A 22,104-nucleotide genomic window follows, 5' to 3' on the forward strand; every position below is an offset into this window, starting at 1 on the left:
GTTAATCTATATGCGCTCAGTGACCAGCTGGGCCTGGTACACAGTGGAGCCTGGGAATGTACAGCAGGACTGTCCGATCCATGGCCAGGCCCTTCTCTGTGGCTCCTATCCTTCCCTGCAAACACTCCTCAGCCACACTCTCCCCAGCTGTGCCCTGGGGGCTTTGTTTGCTGAAACATTTGAGCCCTTGATACCAAGCCCCAATTACCCAAGAGAAAATTATTGCCTCTTTAAAGAGGCAATTCAAAAGCCCAAGACTTTTTATAAATAGCTCATATCCTTTCACCAGCCCTTAAGGCTACAATTTATGGCCCATTTCCCCAAAGGCAGACAGACCTACAGACAGGTTACTTCCCTTAGAGTCCAGGTTCCTACAATTGTGGGATGCTCCCACTTCCTTTTTGCATTTTATGACCTCCTGGCTGGCTAATCCTGAAATGGGTTACATGGGAAGGAGGCAAATTGTGGAATTGTGCGGGGCTGCAGCTGCCTCGGAAACCAGAGTTCACACCAGACTCAGGAAAAGGCTGGCGGGTGGTGGAGAAGGCCCAGCAGCCTGGCCCCTTGGCTGTGGCTGGCCGTTCTGGTATCCAGAACATTTCTGCAGCAAGACAGACCGAGAGCGGAGGCCTCAGTATGATAGGTTCCCTGTGGAGTTTACCACAGAAGGGCAGACAAGAGGCCAAAAACAAAACAAAACAAACAAACAAAAACAACAACAAAAAACAAACCACACACACAGTCAGTCCAGTGGCAATGCAGCAACATTCATGAGAAGCCACTCATCATACACACACAGTGCTCTTTGATTTTTAGAAATGAAAGAAAATGAAAATGAAAGAGAAATGCCTTTCATTTAGTTATTACAGAACTCCAGTGAATAGGTTTTCTTTTCTTTTCTTTTTTTCTGAGACAGAGTCTTGCTCTGTCGCCGAGGCTGGAGTGCGTGGCACAATCTTGGCTCGCTGCAACCTCCGCCTCCTGGGTTCAAGTGATTCTCCTGCCTCAGCTCGTGAGTAGGTGGGATTACAAGCATGTGCCACCACACATGGCTAATTGTTTTGTATTTTAGTAGAGATGAGGTTTCACCATGTTGGCCAGGCTGGTCTCAAACTGCTGACCTCAAGTGATCCACCTGCCTTCGCCTCCCAAAGTGCTGGGATTACAGACGCGAGCCACCATACCTGGCTATGAGTAGGTCTTCTGACATCTTTCTGACGGATGAGGAAACAGCTCCAGAGACTAGCCTGGGTTGCACAGCCAGGAGGTGGCAGAACCATATCCTGATCCTGGCTTCAAAGGCATCAAAGGCAGAGTTAGGGGCTGGAGGCCATCAGAGCAATGACAGGTAAGGAAAGAGAGTAGCCTTTCGGATGGGTGTACCAGCTTTCAATAGACTGCAAAAAGTGAAAGGGTGCCCTAGCAGGGGACACAGCAGAAAGGGCAAGTCCTGTCAGAGGACGACGCTAGCACTAGCCTGGCCCAGGGTGTGGAAAGGCGCAAGCCTCTTGCTGATATTTCTCACGGGTCTCTTCCATTGCACACCAGCCTCCCTCCTTCTCCACAACCTTTTCTCTAGTTCATTCTTTCTCACCCAGATGGTGAGGCAGCATCCAGGAGCACAGGCTGTGAGTTCAAATCCCTTTTACCAGCTATGTGATTTTGGGCAATTGGCTTATCCTCTCTGGTTCTCCTTTTCCTCATCTCTAAAATGAGCTTGGTAACAGCAGGATTGGGGCGAGCACTGGCCTCAACAACGATCGCTGATACTATACAATTCCCATGACTGTTGCCTTTTCAGTGCTCCCCTTTCCCAAGTACAGCTCATAACTCATCGCTTGCCCTGCTCAGAAAACCAGCACTGTTCTTTTAGTATTCAAGGCCCTGTAAGTTCTGATCCCAGACTTTCCCCAGCTTTACTCTGGCCCTCAGTTACCTTGTTCAGTCGACGGTCTGAAATCCTCAGAGAGGTGACATGCTAGCATGAATTCCCTGACACCATGGAAAGAACATCAGCATAGGAGTCGAGAAAAGCCAGTATGCACAGCCTGTTTCTTCCAGCAATCCCATGTGAGGAGGGCACCTCATTTCCTGGAGTGCCAGCGGCCTTGCCTGTAGGGAAGGGTCCCGTTCCTCTACTGGCTTCTTTGAGAGACTGGTACCATGGCATGCTTCACCCTCTGGGCATCATGGATGCCTTTGCAGAGTGTTTCCGTTTCTTCATTTCAACAAATGGTGTCTTCATTTCATGTCATCCATATAAAAGGGCTCTACGAAAAACCCGGAATCAAGGGGCCCAGCAGTGTAACTTACATTAGCACCTTGCATGTAGCATTGCCACCAAGCATGAGTGTTGTCCCCCCAGTTGGATGGCCAGGCTTCCAGAGGGCAGGCTCCACGCCTGTCGGGTTCATCCCAGCTCCCAGGCCTGACAAATAGTCAGTGCTCAATAAATATTTATTGGATAAATTAATTACGGAAGAGAAGCCTTGAGCACTATACTCAGTGTCCAGGGAGCGTGTTTGAAACTGTACTGTGCATCTCAAAGGCCTTTGGAAGTAAACTCATGTTCCTACGAGTATGACGGTGAATGATAATCAACAGGTCATAGCCATGTGACCTGGAGAGCAGTGACTAAAGAGTACGTTTGTATTAGAGATAGGGGACCCTTTGAGCAGCTCTCCTCAGCCCCGCTCTGGCCCTCTCTCTTCCTCTGAGGGAATGGAACTAACTGTTACAGTGTGCCTCCTGGCTCCTCTGTCCTCGGTATTTTACTGCCAACATCCCTCTTAATCCCAACAGCAATCATGTCAGGTGAGAATTATGGTACCCATTTTACAGATGACGAAACTGAAGTGAAGAAGGGATGAGGAACTGGTCTAAGGTTCCCTACCCAGTGGATGCAGAGCTGGGATTTGAACCCAAGGCCACCCCTGAAACCCACATTCTTTGGACTACTCCATCCTTCCTGTGTTGTGGCCTTCAAGCAGCACATCTACTATTCTTTTCTCAGCACCCATTTCCTAGGCTAACAGGACCATCTGTGAAAGACCAAACCAACTCAGTTTGTTTCTAGCCTTGGACAAGCCCAAACCACTCTGTGCGCTGGGTGCTGGCAGCACTCGGCCATGTGTCTCCGACAGTCCCTGAAGGGGTTGAAACTCAGGGCAAGTGGAAACTTCCCCCAATGTGGTGTTCAGAGATGGAATTTTTTTCTCTCTCTCCTGATTTTGAAAGAGTGAGAATGGAGGCTGCAGTCTGGGCTCTGCTCCTCAGGGTTTGATGATTTATTCATCAGGTGGTTTTGGTACATACATTCCTCTGCAGGAATTTGTTGTAGAGGGAAGTGGAGAGGCAAGGAAATCCACGGGGCTTGCACACCATCCCCCCGAACCCTCAACCAGAGGTGAACAAAGACACGTCTTCAGGGGAAAATGAGATCTGCACCCCCCCGCCCCAAGCTGGGTGCTTGATAGGCAGAGATAGCATCAGGGCAGCAGGAAGCAATTAGCTGCCATTGTATTACTTAGGCTGGAGCCAGAGGGAGGTTAGGGATTCGGGGTGGGAGATCTGCAAGTTTATTAGCTCTCCAGCCCTTTTACACACAAGTGTACACTAATCCCCTTGAGCTCTGGGTTGGCTAAGCCAATAGTAAGGTCAAGTTGATTTGCTTCCTTCCTTCCTTCCTTCCTTCCTTCCTTCCTTCCTTCCTTCCTTCCTTCCTTCCTTTCTTCCTTTTAGTTTGAATACTGGCTTCACCATTTACTATTTGGGTGGTAATTTGCTTAAACTTTGAAGGCCTCAGTTTCCTTATCTGTAAAATGACAAAAAATAATAGTGCCTCATGGTTTTGTGGGGAGGCTTAGGTGATGAGCTAATCCATTTCAAGTGTTTGGCATCTGGCCTGGCATATAAAAGGAACACCCTGAACGTCAGCTTTTACTATTACTATTGTTGACTTAGCAAACAGTGATCATTAACCCACTGTGTGCCATGCATTGTGTTAAGTGTTAGTGTGGTCCTGCCTTCCAGTAACACTCGACTAGTAAGAGAATGTCTTAGTCTATTTGTTCTGCTATAACAAAATCATTGAGACTGGGTCCTTTATAAACAATAGAAATTTATTTATTTATTTATTTATTCTTGGCCGAGTCTCACTTTGATACCCAGGCTGGAGTGCAATGGCGCGACCTCAGCTCACTGCAACCTCCACCTCCCAGGTTCAAGCGATTCTCCTGCCTCAGCCTCCCGAGTAGCTGAGATTACAGATGCCCACCACCACTCTCGGCTAATTTTTGTATTTTTAGTAGAGACAGGGTTTCACCATGTTAGCCAGGATGGTCTCCATCTCCTGACCTCGTGATCCTTCCGCCTTGGCCTCCCAAAGTGCTGAGATTACAGGCATGAGTCACTGTGCCTGGCTAAACAATAGAAATTTATTTATCACAGTTCTGGAGGCTGGGAAGTCCAAGATCAAGGTGCTGGCACCTTTGGTGTCTGGTGAGGGCCCCGTCTGTGCCTCCAAGATGGCATCTTGAACACTGTGTCCTCCAGAGGAGATTAATGATGTATCCTCACATGGCAGAAGGGATGGACGGGCAAAAGGACCTCACTAGTTCCCTCCAGCCCTTTTATATGGTCACTAATCCTATTCATAAGGGCTCTGTCCTCATTATTTAATCACCTCCTAAAGGCCCCACCTCTTAATACTGTTGCATCAAGGATTAAGTTTTAACATAAATTTTGGAGGGGACACAAACATTCAAACATAGCAAAGGGGATGGACAGTAAACAAACAGTTATAACACAGCATGGTCAATGAAATGCAGACAAATGCACTTACCACATGTCGGGCACTCTTTGAAGGTCATTATTTACCTTATTTAATCTTCACAACTGTCTCATGAAGCAGGTACTATTTTCTCCCTCCTTTTAGATGCAGAGACAAATGCAAGAAGGGTTAAGTAACCTCCCTATGCCACCCAGCTACTGTTGGAGGTGGGATGAGAAGCCAGGCAGCCTACACTAAGTGGCAGAGGGACACCTGACCAGCTTGACACAGGAGAGGCTGCATGGAGGAAAAGATGTCCGAGTTGACCTTGACGGTCAAGTACATCAAGTAGGAGTGAATAGGAAGCAGGGGATTCCAGGCAGAGGGAGCAGCGTGTGGAAGGTTCTCTCTGCTGTGCAAAGCCCAGAGTTTAACCTGGTTTCCTTTGTCTTTAAAATGGGAGTCACATGGGCTGGGCACAGTGGCTCATGCCTGTAATTCCAGCACTTTGGAAGGTCAAGGTGGGCAGATCGTTTGAGCTCAGAAGTTCGAGACCAGCCTGGACAACATGGCGAAACCCCATCTCTACAAAATAAATAAATAAATAAATAAATAAATAAATAAATAAAATTAGCCAGCCAGGTGTGGTGGCACACCCTGTAGTCCCAGCTACTCAGGGAGCTGAAGCTGGGGGATCACTTGAGCCTGGGAGGCCAAGGCTGCAGTGAGCAGTGAGTGGGTGACAGAGCAAGACCTTGTCTCAAAAAGAAGGGGGGAGTCACACTTTGAAGTGATAATAATTGTGAGGATGAACAAATGTATATATAATATGCAAAGTGCCTTACACAGTGCCGTGGTGCATGAACGCCCAGTAAATTCATTCATTTGTTCATTTGTTCATTCAACACATTTTTATTAAGCACCTTCCATAAGCCAGCTTCCTGGGCACTGGGAATATAATGGTGAGCAAAGACAAACTCTTTGCCCTCATAGAGCTTACATTCTAGTAGACAAGACAGACAATAAACAACTAAATAAAAAAATGTAAATATAAAATAAGGGCAGGTAGTGATAAAATATGAACTAGGCTAAGGGGAGGTGCGAGGTTGAAATGTGGACTATTTTGGACAGGGAGGTCAGATAAGCCCTTTCTGGCCGGGCACAGTGGCTCACGCCTGTGATCCCAGCAGTTTGGGAGGCTGAGGTGGGCAGATCACCTAAGGTCAGGAGTTTGAGACCAGCCTGGCCAACATGGTGAAACTCTGTCTTTACTAAAAATACAAAAATTAGCCGGGCGTGGTGGTGAGTGCCTGTAATCCCAGCTACTCGGGAGGCTGAGGCAGGAGAATCGCTTGAACCTGGGAGGTGGAGGTTGCAGTGAGCCAAGATCATGCCACTGCACTCTGGCCTGGGTGACAGTGCCAGACTCTGTCTCAAAAAAGAAAAAAATAAATAAATAGATAAGGCCTTTCTGAGGAGGTAGCAACTAAACAAAGACCTGAATGAAGTGAAGGAGTGGTGAGCCATGCAAATATGTGGCCAAAGAGCTTTCCAGACCAAACGATAAGCACACCCAAAGGCCCGGAGACAGAACATGCTGGTGTGATGGAAGGACCCTGAGGAAGGCCATGTGGCAGGAAGGAAGTGAGTAAGAGGTAGGGTGGGTAGAAGGGATACAGTCAGGGACAGGTCACTTGGAGCCTATGGGCCACTACGTGGACTTTAGACACTGTTTTAAAGGAAAAGAGAAGCCATGGGGATGGTGGGGAGAGGGGGTTGAGCGGAGGAGTAACTTCTGATTTTGTGCTAGGTGTTAGGTATGGCTCCAGCCTCCCAGTGGGACCCAATCTAATGAGAGGAGATGACTGTTATGCTTTGTTTTGAGATGGAGTTTCCCTCTTGTTGCCCAGGCTGGAGTGCAATGGCGCAATCTGGGCTCACTGCAAACTCCACCTCCCGGGTTCAAGCGATTCTCCTGCCTCAGCCTCCTGAGTAGCTGAGATTATAGGCATGTGCCACCACCCCTGGCTAATTTTTTATTTTATTTTATTTTTTAATAGAGACGGAGTTTCTCCATGTTGGTCAGGCTGGTCTTGAATTCCTGACCTCATGTGATCCTCCCGCCTTGGCCTCCCAAAGTGCTGGGATTACAGGCGTGAGCCACCGCGCCCAGCCAGAGGAGATGACTGTTAAACATCCAGTGTAGTAAGTGAAACAACAGACAAATCACAATACTAGGACTTCCTATGCCAGGCACTCTTGGAAGGCTGTGACTTCTTTTATGTCATCTTCACAAGTGTCTCATGAGGGAGGTACCATTACTTTCTCCCCTGTTCAGATGCAGAGACTGAAGAGCAGAGGGGTGAAGTAGCCCAAGGCCACCCTGCTGGTAAACGCTCCCAGCTGATTCCCTCGGGGAGGCAGGGGGAGACCTGTTTAGAGATAATCCAGAGAGAGAATGGTGGCTTGGAGGGTGGTGGCAGACGTGGAGATGGTGAGAACTGATAGGATTCTGGATCTGTTTTGGCAGAGGTGGTGAGAACAGATCCGATCATTTGAACGTACACCTTTAATTTTCAATACACGGCCAGTTGCGGTGGCTCACGCCTGTAATCCCAGCACTTTGGGAGGCCGAGGTGGGCGGATCACAAGGTCAGGAGATCAAGACCATCCTGGCTAACACAGGGAAACCCCGTCTCTACTAAAAACACAAAAAATTAGCCGGGCGTGGTGGCGGGCCCCTGTAGTCCCAGCTACTTGGGAGGCTGAGGCAGGAGAATGGCATGAACCCGGGAGGCGGAGCGTGCCGTGAGCCAAGATCGTGCCACTGTACTCCAGCCTGGGCAACAGAGTGAGACTCTGTCTCAAAAAAATAAAAAAATAAAAAATTTTCAGTACGATTTTGCTGCTGGATCAGATGTAGGGTAAGAAATAAAGAGAGAAGCCAAGAATGAGCCCAAGATTTTTGGCCTGAGCTACCAGGTAAACTGAATCTTTACTGAGATGAGGAAAGCTGTAGGAAAAGCAGGTTGGGAGAGAAACCGAGACTTCGGCTTGGTTAAAACAGGTAAAAATACGTGTTTACGGAATGAATGAAAGCAGCCCCCGAATGCTGGGCACCCACCCTTCTCACGCTCTTTATCGCAGTGGAGGGACATCTGTGGTTAAAATGGTTGAAAAGTGCTTTTTAGTCAAGTCTTTTTCACACACACGCCTCACCCCCACCCCTGGGTTCCAGAGAGAGAGGCCCATAGCTGTGTGACCTTCTCACTTTGTTTTTACACCTTTAACTTTGTTTTGGCAGCTTTGACCTGAAGGCAGCAGTTCCAACCCGGTTTGTATTTCTGGGTCAAGGAGAGGCTTCCTGTCTGGAACTCTTTCCCTGGCTCCCCTTGAACCCCCCCCATCCCTGGGCTTTTCTTTGTATGTAGATCACGGTCCTGTGGCCCCCCTGGCAAAGGCAGAGGTGGGTTGGGGGCCTGCAGGGCTGGGAAGCATGAAGTTTCTCCGCTGTTAGAGGAAGCCTAAGAGGTGATTCAGTGAGCTGGGCGCTATCATTAGGAAGGAAAACATCATGTAGCGGGGGATCTCTATCCGGGCCATTTGTCTGCCTGCTCCCTCCCCGGGGAGGTCTTCCCAGGGGCCTGGCAGCCCCTTCCTGCTCTTGCTTATGCCGTGTGACAGGCGTCTTTAGTTCTGAAAAACTCTAGACCTGTAGATCCAGTTCATCCCCGTCTTGTGTTATTTGAGCAATTCTTGCAGATGTTCTTTGGTCTCTTTTTTACGGTGTGCATGTGCATGGGCACGCGTGCATGTAAGGACTAAGTTCGGGAAGCCTGCTAGGAAAAACCACAGTTGAGGCTCAGACCTCCAAATTTCAAACCGGGTTTCAGCTCAAACATCACTTTCTAAGAGAGGCCTTCCCTGACCACTACCTGCATCATTTGCTACCTTGTCACCTGACTTAATTTCCCTGCAGCATTTTTTACTCTTTAAAATTATCCTGACCATCTTTTTTTTAAATTTTATTTTATTATTATTATACTTTAAGTTTTAGGGTACATGTGCACAATGTGCAGGTTAGTTACATATGTATACATGTGCCATGCTGGTGTGCTGCACCCATTAACTCGTCATTTAGCATTAGGTATATCTCCTAAAGCTATCCCTCCACCCTCCCCCCACCCCACAACAGTCCCCAGAGTGTGATGTTCCCCTTCCTGTGTCCATGTGTTCTCATTGTTCAATTCCCACCTATGAGTGAGAATATGCGGTGTTTGGTTTTTTGTTCTTGAGATAGTTTACTGAGAATGATGATTTTCAGTTTCATCCATGTCCCTACAGAGGACATGAACTCATCATTTTTTATGGCTGCATAGTATTCCATGGTGTATATGTGCCACATTTTCTTAATCCAGTCTATCATTGTTGGACATTTGGGTTGGTTTGGAACTGACCATCTATTTCTTACGTACCTGCTTCTTGTCTGCCTCCTTCACTCTAGAATGTATACACCCTCCGTGATGCTCTTGCTCCTTACGTAGCCTGAGCCCAGGCCTGTGCCTGGTACCTACTGGGCCCTCAGTCAAGGTTAGTTGACCTGGTTGACCTTGACCTGGTTGACCAGCTGTAAGGCCCTCAGGGAATGCCAGTCAGCAGGCACTACCTCTGTTCTTGTTTGGATCTCTGCTTACTATAAGAGGATCTGAGTTATAATTTTTCCTTTTTTGGCTGTGGAGCTTCCCTGACCCTTTATCAGCAGGCAGTGGGGACTCTGGGGAGCTTTATCAACCCTATGCAAGACAGAAAGCCACTTTTGTCCCTCCTTTTCCCCTTGAGAGCTTCTCACATCATCTCAGCCTCTGCCTTCCTGTGTCTTTCTAGATCTGTGCTCTCAATTTGTCCCCACCCCACATCTCACTGTGGTTCTCCCTCTGTCTGTCTGCCCTCCGTTTCTCTATTTCTGTCTCCCTCTCCTCCTCCTTCTCCCTCAGCTCTATGTTTTCTTTCCTTTATTGAGTTCTTACCTCATGGTAAATGCTATACACAGACTCTCACTGACCTCTGACAGGAGTCCATGTGAGAGAGGTCATTATTACCCCCATTTTCCAGATGGGGAAACTGAGACGCAGGGAGACTCCTTTAGTGTCAAAGCACTGCTTGCAGGTTGTTGGGTTTTTTCTTATCCCAAGGTCAGAGAAACTTGGGGAAGTCAGAGCTAGAAGGTGAGAGACAGCTATAAGCTGCCTCCACCAGGTCATCTGTTCATCTGCTAACTTCAGCAGATCCTTTTTGGGGAAGAGGTGGTAAGGAAGATGGGAATAAAGCTTTCTTCTTATTCAGTCTACCAGAAATATGAGCTCTTCAAACTTTAACATGGAGGCAGAAGGGCCAGGATGAATCAGGTTAAACCATGATCTCCCAGACTGCATTTTCAAGAGACGTGTGGGGCAGCCTTGGAAATAGCTACTCCCCAGCTCACCTAGCCTGGATAAGTTATTGTTAAAGAGTAAAGGGAAATGATCCTAATGGATTCCGCTTCCGGCCTCCCCCACGGAGTGGGCTAGTAACTGTTATTTACAAGGCTGGCTTATTCATGGCTACTGAAGCTAGGAGAGGCAGGATGGAGGCAGAATCCAACAAATGGTTTATTTATATCTACATCCCAGACCTCAAAAGGAAAATTCCCATACTTAGACATTCCTAGATGGCCTGCGACACAGGATATTTAAAGTAACAATGGGCCAAATTCTTGCTCACATTTTTGGCAGGGCTCCAGTCTGAAAGTCCACAAGAGAAAGACTTGGGCTGTATAACATGGAGGGAGGGGGGACTGTTTCTAATTTGAGACCTGTTTAAGATCTGATTTCCCCCTCCTTCCTGGAGTGACAAGGAAAATATGATTTTGATTTTAGAGACAACATTCCATGTGATCCACTTTGGAAGATTTTAGAAGTTGAAGCTCTGGGCCCTCCCCCTTGCCTTTGAGAAAAAGGGGGTTGTTAAAAGAACTAATAGAATACACTTTGAAAAACCCTAGAACTCCTCTTCCATTTCTTCTACCTGAGTCAGGGGTTGGCGGGGGGAATAGCCACTACCTATGGGCAGTCTAGTAGCCAAACCGTCTGAATGCTGCAGATGACCATATAGAGCTGAATATGGTTGTCTACAAACTAGTCATTGAGCCATTTAAAACATGTCTTTGTGACATTAGTTCCAAGGAAAATCTCAGAAAGGGTTTTTAATGGTGACTTATTAGCCTGGGCAACATAGCAATGTAAAAAATCAATTAAAAAAAAATTAGGGCCAAGCATGGTGGCTCACGCCTGTAGTCCCAGCTACTTGGGAGGCTGAGGCAGGTGAATCACTTGAACCTGGGAGGCAGAGGTTCTGGTGAGCCAAGATCACGCCATTGCACTCCAGCCTGGGCAACAGAGCAAGACTCCGTCTCAAAAAAAAAAAAAAAAAGTCACTGCACCCCAACCTGGTGACAGAGTGAGACCCTGACTCTAAAAAACAACAACAAAAAATAGTGACGTATTGTACTTATAGTCAAGGTGAATTTTTTTTCCAATAACTTTATTGAGGTATGATTGACATATAAAAAGCTGTGCATATTTAATATATACAATTCAATGAGTTATGACCTTCCCAACCCTATGATAATCCTAAACACCAGCCCTGTAAAGAAATAGAAAAATGTACTAGCTCATAAAAATGATCCAGCTCACCCGGCGTGGTGGCTCATGCCTGTCATCCCAGCACTTTGGGAGGCTGAGGTGGGTGGATCACCAGAGGTCGAAAGTTTGAGACCAGCCTGACCAACATGGAGAAACCCCATCTCTACTAAAAATACAAAATTAGTCGGGCGTGATGGTGTGCACCTGTAATCCTAGCTACTTGGGAGGCTGAGGCAGGAGAATTGCTTAAACCCAGGAGGCAGAGGTTGCGGTGAGCCGAGATCGCCCCATTGCACTCCAGCCTGGGGCAACAAGTGCAAAACTCCATCTCAAAAAAACAAAACAAAAAAAACAAAAAAAAAACCGAAGGAACTTCCCAGAAGTCCCCCCAGATTTCCCCTCACCTCCCATCGGCGTGCACTGCATCACATGCCAACACCTGGTACAGTCACATTTGATAAGACTCCTCTGGGTTTTACAGCTGGAGACGTCAATAGGGTTATTCTTCCCTGAGTCACATGGGAAGGGGGTGAACTCCAGAACAAACGTGGGGCAGCAATAAAAAATGAAGGATAGCTATCAACCAAGGTGTCTGCCACAGTGGCTGTGACCGCAAAAATGTGGAAGCAATGTAAATGTCTATCAGTGGGGGAGGGGTTCATTCATTAAAAGAAAGAAAAAAGTACTGATAGTCAATATAGTGATAACCAATATGCATAACTAGGTAGTGTCTAGAACCTGAAGATAGAGCAGTGAATAAAACTGCCTTTGATGCCGCGGTTCACACCTGTAATCCCAGAATTTTGGGAGGCCGAGGTGGGCGGATCATTTGAGGTCAGGAGTTCTAAACCAGCCTGGCCAGAATGGTGAAACCCCGTCTCTACTAAAAATACAAAAATTAGCTGGGCGTGGTGGTGGGCGCCTGTAATCCTAGCTATTCAGGAGGCTGAAGCAGGAGAATCGCTTGAACCCAGGGGGCAGAGGTTGCAGTGAGCAGACGCCAGCCTGGGTGACAGAGCAAGACTCCATCTCAAAAAAATAAATAAATAAATAAAAAATAAGCAAATAAAAATAAAACTGCCTTTGAAGGGGGAAAGACAGATAGCAAATAAAGTAATGAGCACATGTGTAATATAATTGCAAATTGAAATAAGGACAGCAAAGGAAAAGACAGCAAAGGAAATAAGGACAGCAAAGAGAATATCAGGGCAGCCCAGGAAGGCCTTCTTACCTTCCTGAGGGTAAGAAGGAGTGAGCCGTGGGTAAGGAAGTGGAGGACTATGGAGTATTCCTGGCAGAAGCAAGAGCTGCTGAAGCAGGAAGGGCTCAGAAGCAGGAAAGGACTGCTTAGCTTCTTGAGAGAGTTATAGGAGGTGCGGGAAGGGGCACAAGATAAGGGTGGGAGAGGATGGATGTAGGCAGGGCTAGATTAGGTAGGGTCTTACAGGCTTCAGTAAGAAGTCTGACTTTATTCCTAAAACCAATGAGAAGAAACTGAAGTTTATTGTTTATTTATTTATTATTATTATTATTTGAGATGGAGTCTCACTCTGTCGCCCAGGCTGGAGTGCAGTGGTACAATCTCTGCTCACTGCAACCTCTGTCTCCTGAGTTTGAGCGACTCTCCTGCCTCAGCCTCCCGAGTAACTGAGATTTCAAGTGTGCACCACCACGCCCAGCTAATTTTTGTATTTTTAGTAGAGACGGGGTTTCACCACGTTGCCCAGGCTGGTCTCGAACTCCTGACCTCAAGCAATCCACCAGTCTCAGCCTCCCAAAGTGTGGGGATTATAGGCGTGAGCCACCGCACTTGGCCTTTTTGTTTTTAATTATTTTTAAACACTTTTTGTTTTGGAATAATTTTTGATTTACCGAAGAGTTGCAAAGATGGTACAGAGAATTGCCCTATATTTTTCAGCCAGCTTTCCCTAATTTTAATATCTTACAAAACCATGGTACATTTATCTAAATCGGAAATTAACATTGGCACAATCCTGTACAGAATTTTATTCAGATTTTACCAGTTTTTCAACTACTGGCCTTTCTCTGTTCCAGGATCCAGTCCAGGAAAACATTTACTTATCATGTTTTTCCCAGTCTGTGACAATTTGTCACTCTTTCCTTGTCTTTCAGGACCTGGACACTTTTGAACAGTACTGGTGAGGTATTTTGTAGACTGTCCCTCAATTTGGGTTTGTTGGATGTTTTCTCATGATTAGGTTAAAATTATGAATTTTGGGAAAGAATACCAGAGGTGAAGTGTCCCTCTCACCACATGATATCGGGGCTATCTGATAACGTGATTTATTGTTATTATTATTTTTGAGGCAGGGTCTCCCTCCATTGCCCAGGCTGGAGTGCACTGGCACCATCATGGCTCACTGCAAGCTCAAACTCCATGGCTCAAGGGATCCTTCCACCTCAGCCTCGCGAGTAGATGGGATACAGGCGTGCGCCACCATGCCTGGTTAATTTTTCTTGCATTTTTTTGTAGAGACAGAGTTTCACCATGTTGCCCAGACTGTCTCGAACTCCTGGACTCAAGCAATCCATCCACCTCAGCCTCCCAAAGTGCTAGGATTACAGGCATGAGCCACTGGGCCTGGCCAATATGACTTATTACTGGTGATGTTTAACCTTCTTCACCAGGTTAAGGTGGCATCTGCCAGGTTGTAGAGTTGCTATTTTTCCTTTCCATACTCTGTTCTTTGGAAGTGGGTTACTAAGTCCAGCCTACACTTAAGGGCAGGGAGAAACTAGAGGGTTTTAAGAAGGGCAGTGACAAGAAAGAACTGGATAAATAAATGATGGTCACTGTGTAATACTCCAAGTTGTGCAGATGTGAAGCTTACAGCCCAGTCAAAACTGGATTTTAAAGGCAATATCCTTTTATGTCTCCTCCTGTTTATTTTCTTGGTTATCTTTAAGGCGAATCCCACACCATCTAGGATTTTGCCCTAATTCAGAGATATAGCACTTGGCAGGTCTTCTGAGGCAAAAGGAATGTCCTGTGCCCCTCAGTGCCTCACAGCCTGCTCTGTGTCTGCCCTTTCCCCCTGACCCCACTTCATGCAGGGACCCAACAAGTCTCCTGTTTTTGCTCACTGGGCAGGGCAAGCAGAGGGTGTGGCTAGTGTGGTCCAGGTGAGGTTTGTGGCTGGGTGTGAGAACAGAGCCTGTCACAAGAGGCGGTAGAAAGAGGAGGTGATAAGACCATAAAATGAACTACTACACAATACCAGCTATTATAAAAGACAAGGTGGAGCTAAGGTGTGGAAGGATATCCATGTGTATTGTTACACAATACACAGAAAAAAGCATTTTGCAGAACAGCTTGGTGCAGTATGATCCCATGTATGGTTTTAAAGATAGAAGGGCAATGCCTCGCACATAGTAGACACTCACTATTTGTTAAATGAATGAATGAATGGTATATACCAAAGTGTTACACTAAAGCTGGGAATATGGTGGGGAGAGTTTTATTTTTCCTGCTGTTTTCCGTTTTGCAATAGTCATGTTATTTTAACATGACATTACTGATCCTTAATGTATCTGTCTGGTGGCCATACATGCTTTATAAGGGCCAGGAGAACCACATGGTATAAATTCCTAAAGTGGCCTCCTTTTTATTCTTCTTAAAGGTATTCATCAGAGGCAAGTGACGAAGGGAGCTAAGGGGTGGGAATCCACCAGATTCAGTTTTGGAAACTACTGGCTTTGAAGACCTTTTATAGCCCATGAGTGATTCTACAATGCAGTCAAGGCTTCTGGCTCAGGCCTCTCCCCCTATACACCAACCGTCCCCACAATTGGTAACCACAAGACACCCTGCTGATGCCTCTTCCCAGTGTCCATGGGTGGGTGGCTGGGTAGAAAAGCAAGGGTCTAGGGTCAGGCCTGCACAACCTTGGGCATATGGTTTCATCTTCTAGATCCTTGGTTTCTTCATCTGTAAAACTGGGGTTATAAAAGTACTAATGCAGCCGGGCACAGTGGCTCATGCCTGTAATCCCAACACTTTGAGAAGCCGAGGCGGGTGGATCACTTGAGGTCAGGAGCTCAAGACCAGCCTGTGCAACATGGTGAAACCCCATCTCTACTAAAAATTCAAAAATTGGCTGGGCACGGTGTTTCACGCCTGTAATCCCAGCACTTTGGGAGGCCAAGGTGGGCAGATCATGAGGTCAGGAGATCAAGATCATCCTGGTCAACATGGTGAAACCCTATCTCTACTAAAAATTAGCTGGGCATGGTGGTGTGCGCCTGTAGTCTCAGCTACTCGGGAGGCTGAGGCAGGAGAATTGCTTGAACCCGGGGTGGAGAGGTTGTAGTGAGCTGAGATCACACCACTGCACTCCAGCCTGGGTGACACAGCAAGACTCTGTCTCAAAAAAAAAAAAAAAAAAAATGGACAGAAAGCACTTTGTTGGTTCACATTGTACTCAGCACCCTGGCACATGGCAAATACTTAAATGTCAGCCATACAAGTTGGAAGCTGGTACTATATTGCTATCATTATGGGTATGCAGTGGAAACATAGCTACATAATCCTAGCAATTTTTTTTTTGAGACAGGGTCTCCCTGTCACCCAGGCTGGAATGCAGTGGCACGATCTTGGCTCACTGCAGCCTCGACCTCTCCAGGCTCAAGTGATCCTCCCACTTCAGCCTCCCAAAGTGCTGGGATTACAGGTGTGAAACACTGTGCCTGGTCCTAGCCATAGCTATAAGACAGAAATAAAGTTTAAAGCTACATGTCCAACTCTCTTTTGACTGTCCTCTCAATTTATTATTCATTAATTAATACCTTTAATGAATACATTTAATGAGTATCTGCCACTCCTATGCCAGATGCTGTACTGGAAGCTTCCCAAAAGATGTGAGGTATATTGAAATTACTGGTCCCCCACTCTCACGGCAGTGGGTGAGACCTGGGGAGGACAGAGCCCCTGGATATCAGCGTCCCTGGAAGTGACTTTGTTGGTTTACCTCAGTGGACAACCCAAATATCACGTTTATGTGGATTGTGAAGAAGGCCGGAAAGCACTAGAGTCGTGGACAAAAGAGGCCAAGTTGTCTGCTCTCATCGAGCTTATCCCCCAGTGGGGAACAGACAGGCTGCGAACAAGTCAGCAAATCACCGTTCACTGTAGGAATGGTGGCAAACAATCAGATGCAGAACAGGGAGAATCAGGGTATGGCCAAGTGAGAGTGTTACTGATACATCATTAAGGGTGATGTCACTTTTGTAGAATTTTTTTTTGGAGACACAAAAAAGCCACAATTTCCTAGAGAGATAGAAAACCTGGCTCCTGTTCTTGGCTTTGCAACTCAGCTTCCGTGGGACCTTGGGCAAGCCGCTTGTCTCCTCTCAGGGTCTCACATCTCCATCTATAGAACAGAAGTAGGTGGATTAAACCAGTGATTGAACCCTCACATTTTGGGGAGGCCACTTACCTCTCTGAGAATCTGGAAAGCGTCCTTCAGAAAAAAAGCACACACAAACAACACAGAACTTTATCTATAATATCAAAGGGTTCACCAATAGTCCTCCCTCTTTAACCCCCAATGCCTCAACACACAGACAAATTCTAGGCTAAGAACCACTGGCCTCTACAACCTCAGTCCTTTCTGGGATGATGACTCTGGAAACTGCATCTGAGTCACATGCCTGTGGGGTGGGTATCCTTAGGAAGCCACCAGACGGGGGTTGGGACATTATGATGGTTTGAGTTAAAGTGCCCAAGGAGGCCAGTCAGACCTGACGCCAGCCAGCATCAAGCACGGAGAGCCCAGCAGGTAGCAGAAATGAGAAAACAGGCGAGGCGTAAGGGACATCAAGGTGCAAACACAATGATTGATGGCAACGGGCACCCAGCCCAGGGGAACTGGGCAGTGTTACTTAACTGGGAGAGGTGCTGAAGGAGACTGAAGGGCTGTGCCTGGTTTGGGAAGGGAAGCTGCCCTTCTGCCCTAGCCCATCGCTGCCTTAGGGAATGGGGGCCCAGCAGGGCAGCTCTCTGTATTTTTCAAGAAAAGTTGTCATCAGAATTTGAAACCTCTTAATTTCTGAATGATGACAACCAACAGTTTTTCAAACACTGTGGGCCAATAGTTTGTGACTTCCTGCCTACGTGGTCCAGACTGCCAGGCTGAAGATGAAGAAACTGAGGCTAAGAGGAGAGGAGAGGCGAGTTCTTCTATTCTCTGCTCTCCAGTCTTTCAGATATTAACAACAGTTGTCAGTGCTGGGCTGAGTGCTGTGCAAAGTCACGATCTAATCTTCCAACTACTATTAGAAGGGCAGCCACTTTCCCAAGATCACAGCTAATGAGGGCGGCAGAGCAGTGGCCCACGCAGCGGATTGTAAGGCTCTGTGCTCTTCCCCACCATGTTGTTCTAAGAGGAGTGGCCAGTGGAAGGAGCAGTCACTTCTCAGAGAGTACCAAGGCCCATGCCAGGCACACTCTGGGAACTGGCCCTGGCTGGATGGACACTAGTTCTTGAATCCTGTTAGATGTGCATCTTAGAGTGCTTTAGTAATTCAGGGCTGGCCAGGGAAATGGTCAAGGCGTGGCCTGGCAGGGTTGAGTGGAGCACTATTTATAACATGGGGTTCCCCAGCTCCTACCCCCTCCACTGCACCCCAGCTGCTTTGGCTCTCTGGTCCTGCCCCATCCATCTGACTCCAAGGCTGGCACAGGAGGAATGTGCCTTTGCCCCTGGAAGAGCAGGAGTGGCCTGCACCCCTCTGTCTCTGTGTAATACATCTTTTCCACAAAGCCACCAGATGCTGACTTTTTTTTTTTTTTTTTTGAGATAGGGTCTTACTCTGTTGCCCAGGCTGGAGTGCAGTGGTGTGATCTCTGCTCACTCAGCCTCTGCCTCCCGGGTTCAAGCGATTCTCCCACCTCAGCCTCCTGAGTAGTTGGGATTACTATTGGTGCCAACTATTAGAGGGGCAGTCACTCTCCCAAGATCACAGCTAGTGAAGGTAGCAGAGTGGTGACTCAGGCAGCGGACTGTACCTGCCACCATGCCCAGCTAATTTTTGTATTTTTAGTGGAGACAGTTTCACCATGTTGACCAGGCTGGTCTCGAACTCCTGACCTCAAGTGATCTGTCTGCCTCGGCCTCCCAAAGTGCTGGGATTACAGGTGTGAGCCACCATGCCCGGCCAGACCCTGACTTTTTGAATTATCTGAAGCAATTTACAGCCCCCTCTCTCCTCTGTAAGATTATTGCCCTGTCCCCAAACAGTCTCTGGCCATCACAGCCCAAATTATTCTTTCTACTGTAGAAGAAATCAGGAAAGCTGGCCAAAAGCAATGTTGTGTGGTAATAGAAGATCCTTCCTGAGATCAGTTTGAGAACAGGGTTGTTGTGGTTCAGTGGTTAGACCTGGGCTCAAGTCCCATCTTGATTAGTCTATGTGTTATTTGTTGAAACAAACTACGTATTCTATCAACTTCTACAGAAGCACAAGTGGGAAGGAAGCCTCTTTCTGGGGACACAGGAAAGCAACCCAGGGCAGGTGTGAATTGAATTGATCTCAAAGAGGGGGCCTTAGCGAGCAGTGCACTGACTTTGGAGGCATATCCTCAGGGTTAAAATTCCAGGTCTACCACTTATCAGCTGTGTGGCCTTGGGCAAGTGACTTTATCTCTCCGACCTTTGGTTTTCTCCTCTATACAATGGGGTTGATTATATCAACTTAATTTGACTGTTTTCAAGATTGTAAATGATGGTCGGGCGGGGTGGCTCACCCTGGAATTCCAGCTACTCAGGAGGCTGAGGCAGAAGAATTGAGTCTGGGAGGCAGAGATTGCAGGAGCTGAGATCACGCCACCCACTGTACTCCAGCCTGAGTGACAGAATGAGACTCCATCTCTCTCTCTCTCTCTCTCCATATATATAAATGATAATGCATCTGTGCTCACAAGTGATAATTACTGTAACGATGATTTTATAAGGCCACTTGGCCACTGTTACCTGAGGGCTTAATATTATAGAAGCAATCAGTCTGCAGGTATTCTAACTGCTGATTCCAATTAGAACATCACCCAGGTGGGGTGCAGTCTCACAGCTGTAATCCTAATACTCTGGGAGGCCAAGGAGGGAGGATTGCTTGAGGCCAGGAGTTCGAGAACAGCAGTTCAAGATCAGCCTGGGCAACATAAGCCCCTGTCTCTCAAAAAAAAAAAAAAAAAAAAAAAAAAAAAAAAAATTAGCTAGGTATGGTGGCACATGCCTGTAGTCCCAGCTACTCAGGGGCTGAGGTGAGCGGTTCCCCTGAGCCAAGGAAGTCGAGGCTGCAGTAAGCTAAGATCATGCCACTGCACTCCAGCCTGGATGACAGAGTGAGATCCTGTCTCAAAAAAAAAAAAAAAACAAAACACACACACACACCAAAAAACAAACAAACAAAAAAACACATTACCTAGAGCTCCATTGTCTTCTTCTGTAGATCATGGTGTTTTTTTGTTTTTTTTTGGTTCAGAGTCCCAAGTCACCCCCTCCACCACGCCCAGTGGGAGGGAGGCCAATCGAGAGAAATTTACCTGAGTCTCTTCAGTTACAGGAAAGAAAAGGGCGGGCCCAAGGGTGGAGAAGGTGGGAGAGGAAGGGAACAGGAAGGGTTCCAACCTTTGCAACAGTTAAATGTTAATATAGGTGTCAGCATAGGAAGTGTCTTCTAATGATAGAAGGAACAGAGGGAGTTTTTCAATCATCTCCTGCTTAACACATACAGATGTATTCATAATTATCCCTTGCCTCAGGCCTCAAGGCCCAGGTGGGCTCCAGAAGGCCTGTGTTCCTGCCAGACAAGAGTCCTTAAAGAACATCATGTAGACAATTGGAATGCCATTTATCGTGCAAAACACAATAAAACCCCAAACTCTCTTCCTGTCTCACAGACCCATAAATTATGAAAATTATACCTGCCCTAGGCCATGGACATATTGTTTTATTAAAGTTCCGATGAATAAACTTAAGGCTCTTAAAAATGTCCTCTTGGCTTTCATCTGGCACACACCTCCAGCATGGAGCTGGCCGCCTGGGTTCGTTTGATTGGTTCACAAACCTACTTTGGAAAGTGGAGCTCACTTCAAGTTGCAAGTTCAGCAAGTGGGAAAGGCTGTCTGGAGAGCTGTAGGAGGGAGGCGGGGACTCCTGGCCAGCTGACGAGGCTGCCTGGGGGGTTCTCTTGTCACCAGCGGCTGCCCCTCTCTCCAGATCATTCCTTTTTGTTGGGATGAGCGTCAGGCTTGGTGCCTTCATAGGAGCTGTTTGGTTATGGGTGTGGAGAAGGCTGAATTCTGCTTCTTTCTCTTTAATTTTAAATTTGATCACTGGGGAGCCTTTGATCTACTCCATTTTGGGCTTCTTCCTTCTTCCCCAAATGCTAAATCCTTCAGTTGATGTTTTTACCCTCTACCTCTGCATCACATACTGGGTGCTGGACAACTTCTCTGAGCCTCAGTGTCTGCATCTCTAAGAGGGAAAGAATAGCGTCTGCCATGGATGTTCAGTACCTGGAGAAAAGAAGCCATTCAATAAGTGATGGCCGTTATTATTACTCCAACGCCATTTGATAACTGGGAACCAAAGGCATGGGGCCAGAGGGATAAAGATAAGAGGGGCACATGTGGAACTTTTTCTCTGGATACTGCTTGGCTCCTGTTTCCCCAAGAGCATTTGGGTGCCTGAGACGTTCAGCAGTCAAACCCTTGTATAGATTTTTGTCATTGTTTTTAATCTCCAAGCACTAGAAATTGTTAGAGTAGAACCAGGGGTAGGCCTGCCCCATGTGCCCACCCATAAGGAAACCCAAGACTGAATCAAAGTGTGGTGTACATGAACTGGGACTGAGCCAATTAAAAAGACGATTATCTCTAAGTGCCAGTGACTTACCTTGTCAGTGAAGCAGGACTTGGAGCATTACCTAACCTTGGTCCACATTGCAGGAATGGGACAGGCCACATGGTCTGGCCACAGAGAAGGAGGTCAGTGCCTATCTTTATTCTAAAAGTTCTGGAGCAGACAAGTCCACATTGAAGAACATCCTTTGTGTCTTCTTGGGCAGTGTCTGGGGATCCTGGCACGCATTTGGATGTCTCTTAAGAGGAACTCAAGAGGATCCTTTCACAAAGGATCCTGGGAGGCCATAACTGGTAACCCCTAGAAAAACCAAGAACCAGACCCACAGTTCCTGATCTGTCTCTACCACTCCCCTTTCTTCCCCCATCCCTCACCATTGGTTATTTCCCCCCAATTATTGGTAATAGGAAAAAAAAAAACAAAAAACTATTGATTTCTAGAAAACAAGAGGTACGTGCTCACATGTTCAAAATAAAGTCCAACTTTCATTCTGATTGGCATATGAATAAAAGGTCATTAAAAAGTTCCCATAGTGGGCTGGGTGCGGTGGCTCACACCTGTAATCCCAAAACTGTGAGAGGCCGAGGCAGGCGGATCACCTGAGGTCAGGAGTTCCAGACCAGCCTGGCCAACATGGTGAACCTCGTCTCTACTAAAAACACAAAAATTAGCCAGACATGGTGGCGTGTGCCTGTAGTCCCAGCTACTTGGGAGGTTGAGGCCAGAGAATCGCTTAGAACCTGGGCGGTGGAGGTTGCAGTGAGCTGAGATT

Source organism: Pongo abelii, chromosome 4 (genome assembly GCF_028885655.2).
Source record: "Pongo abelii isolate AG06213 chromosome 4, NHGRI_mPonAbe1-v2.0_pri, whole genome shotgun sequence".
NCBI lineage: Eukaryota > Metazoa > Chordata > Mammalia > Primates > Hominidae > Pongo > Pongo abelii.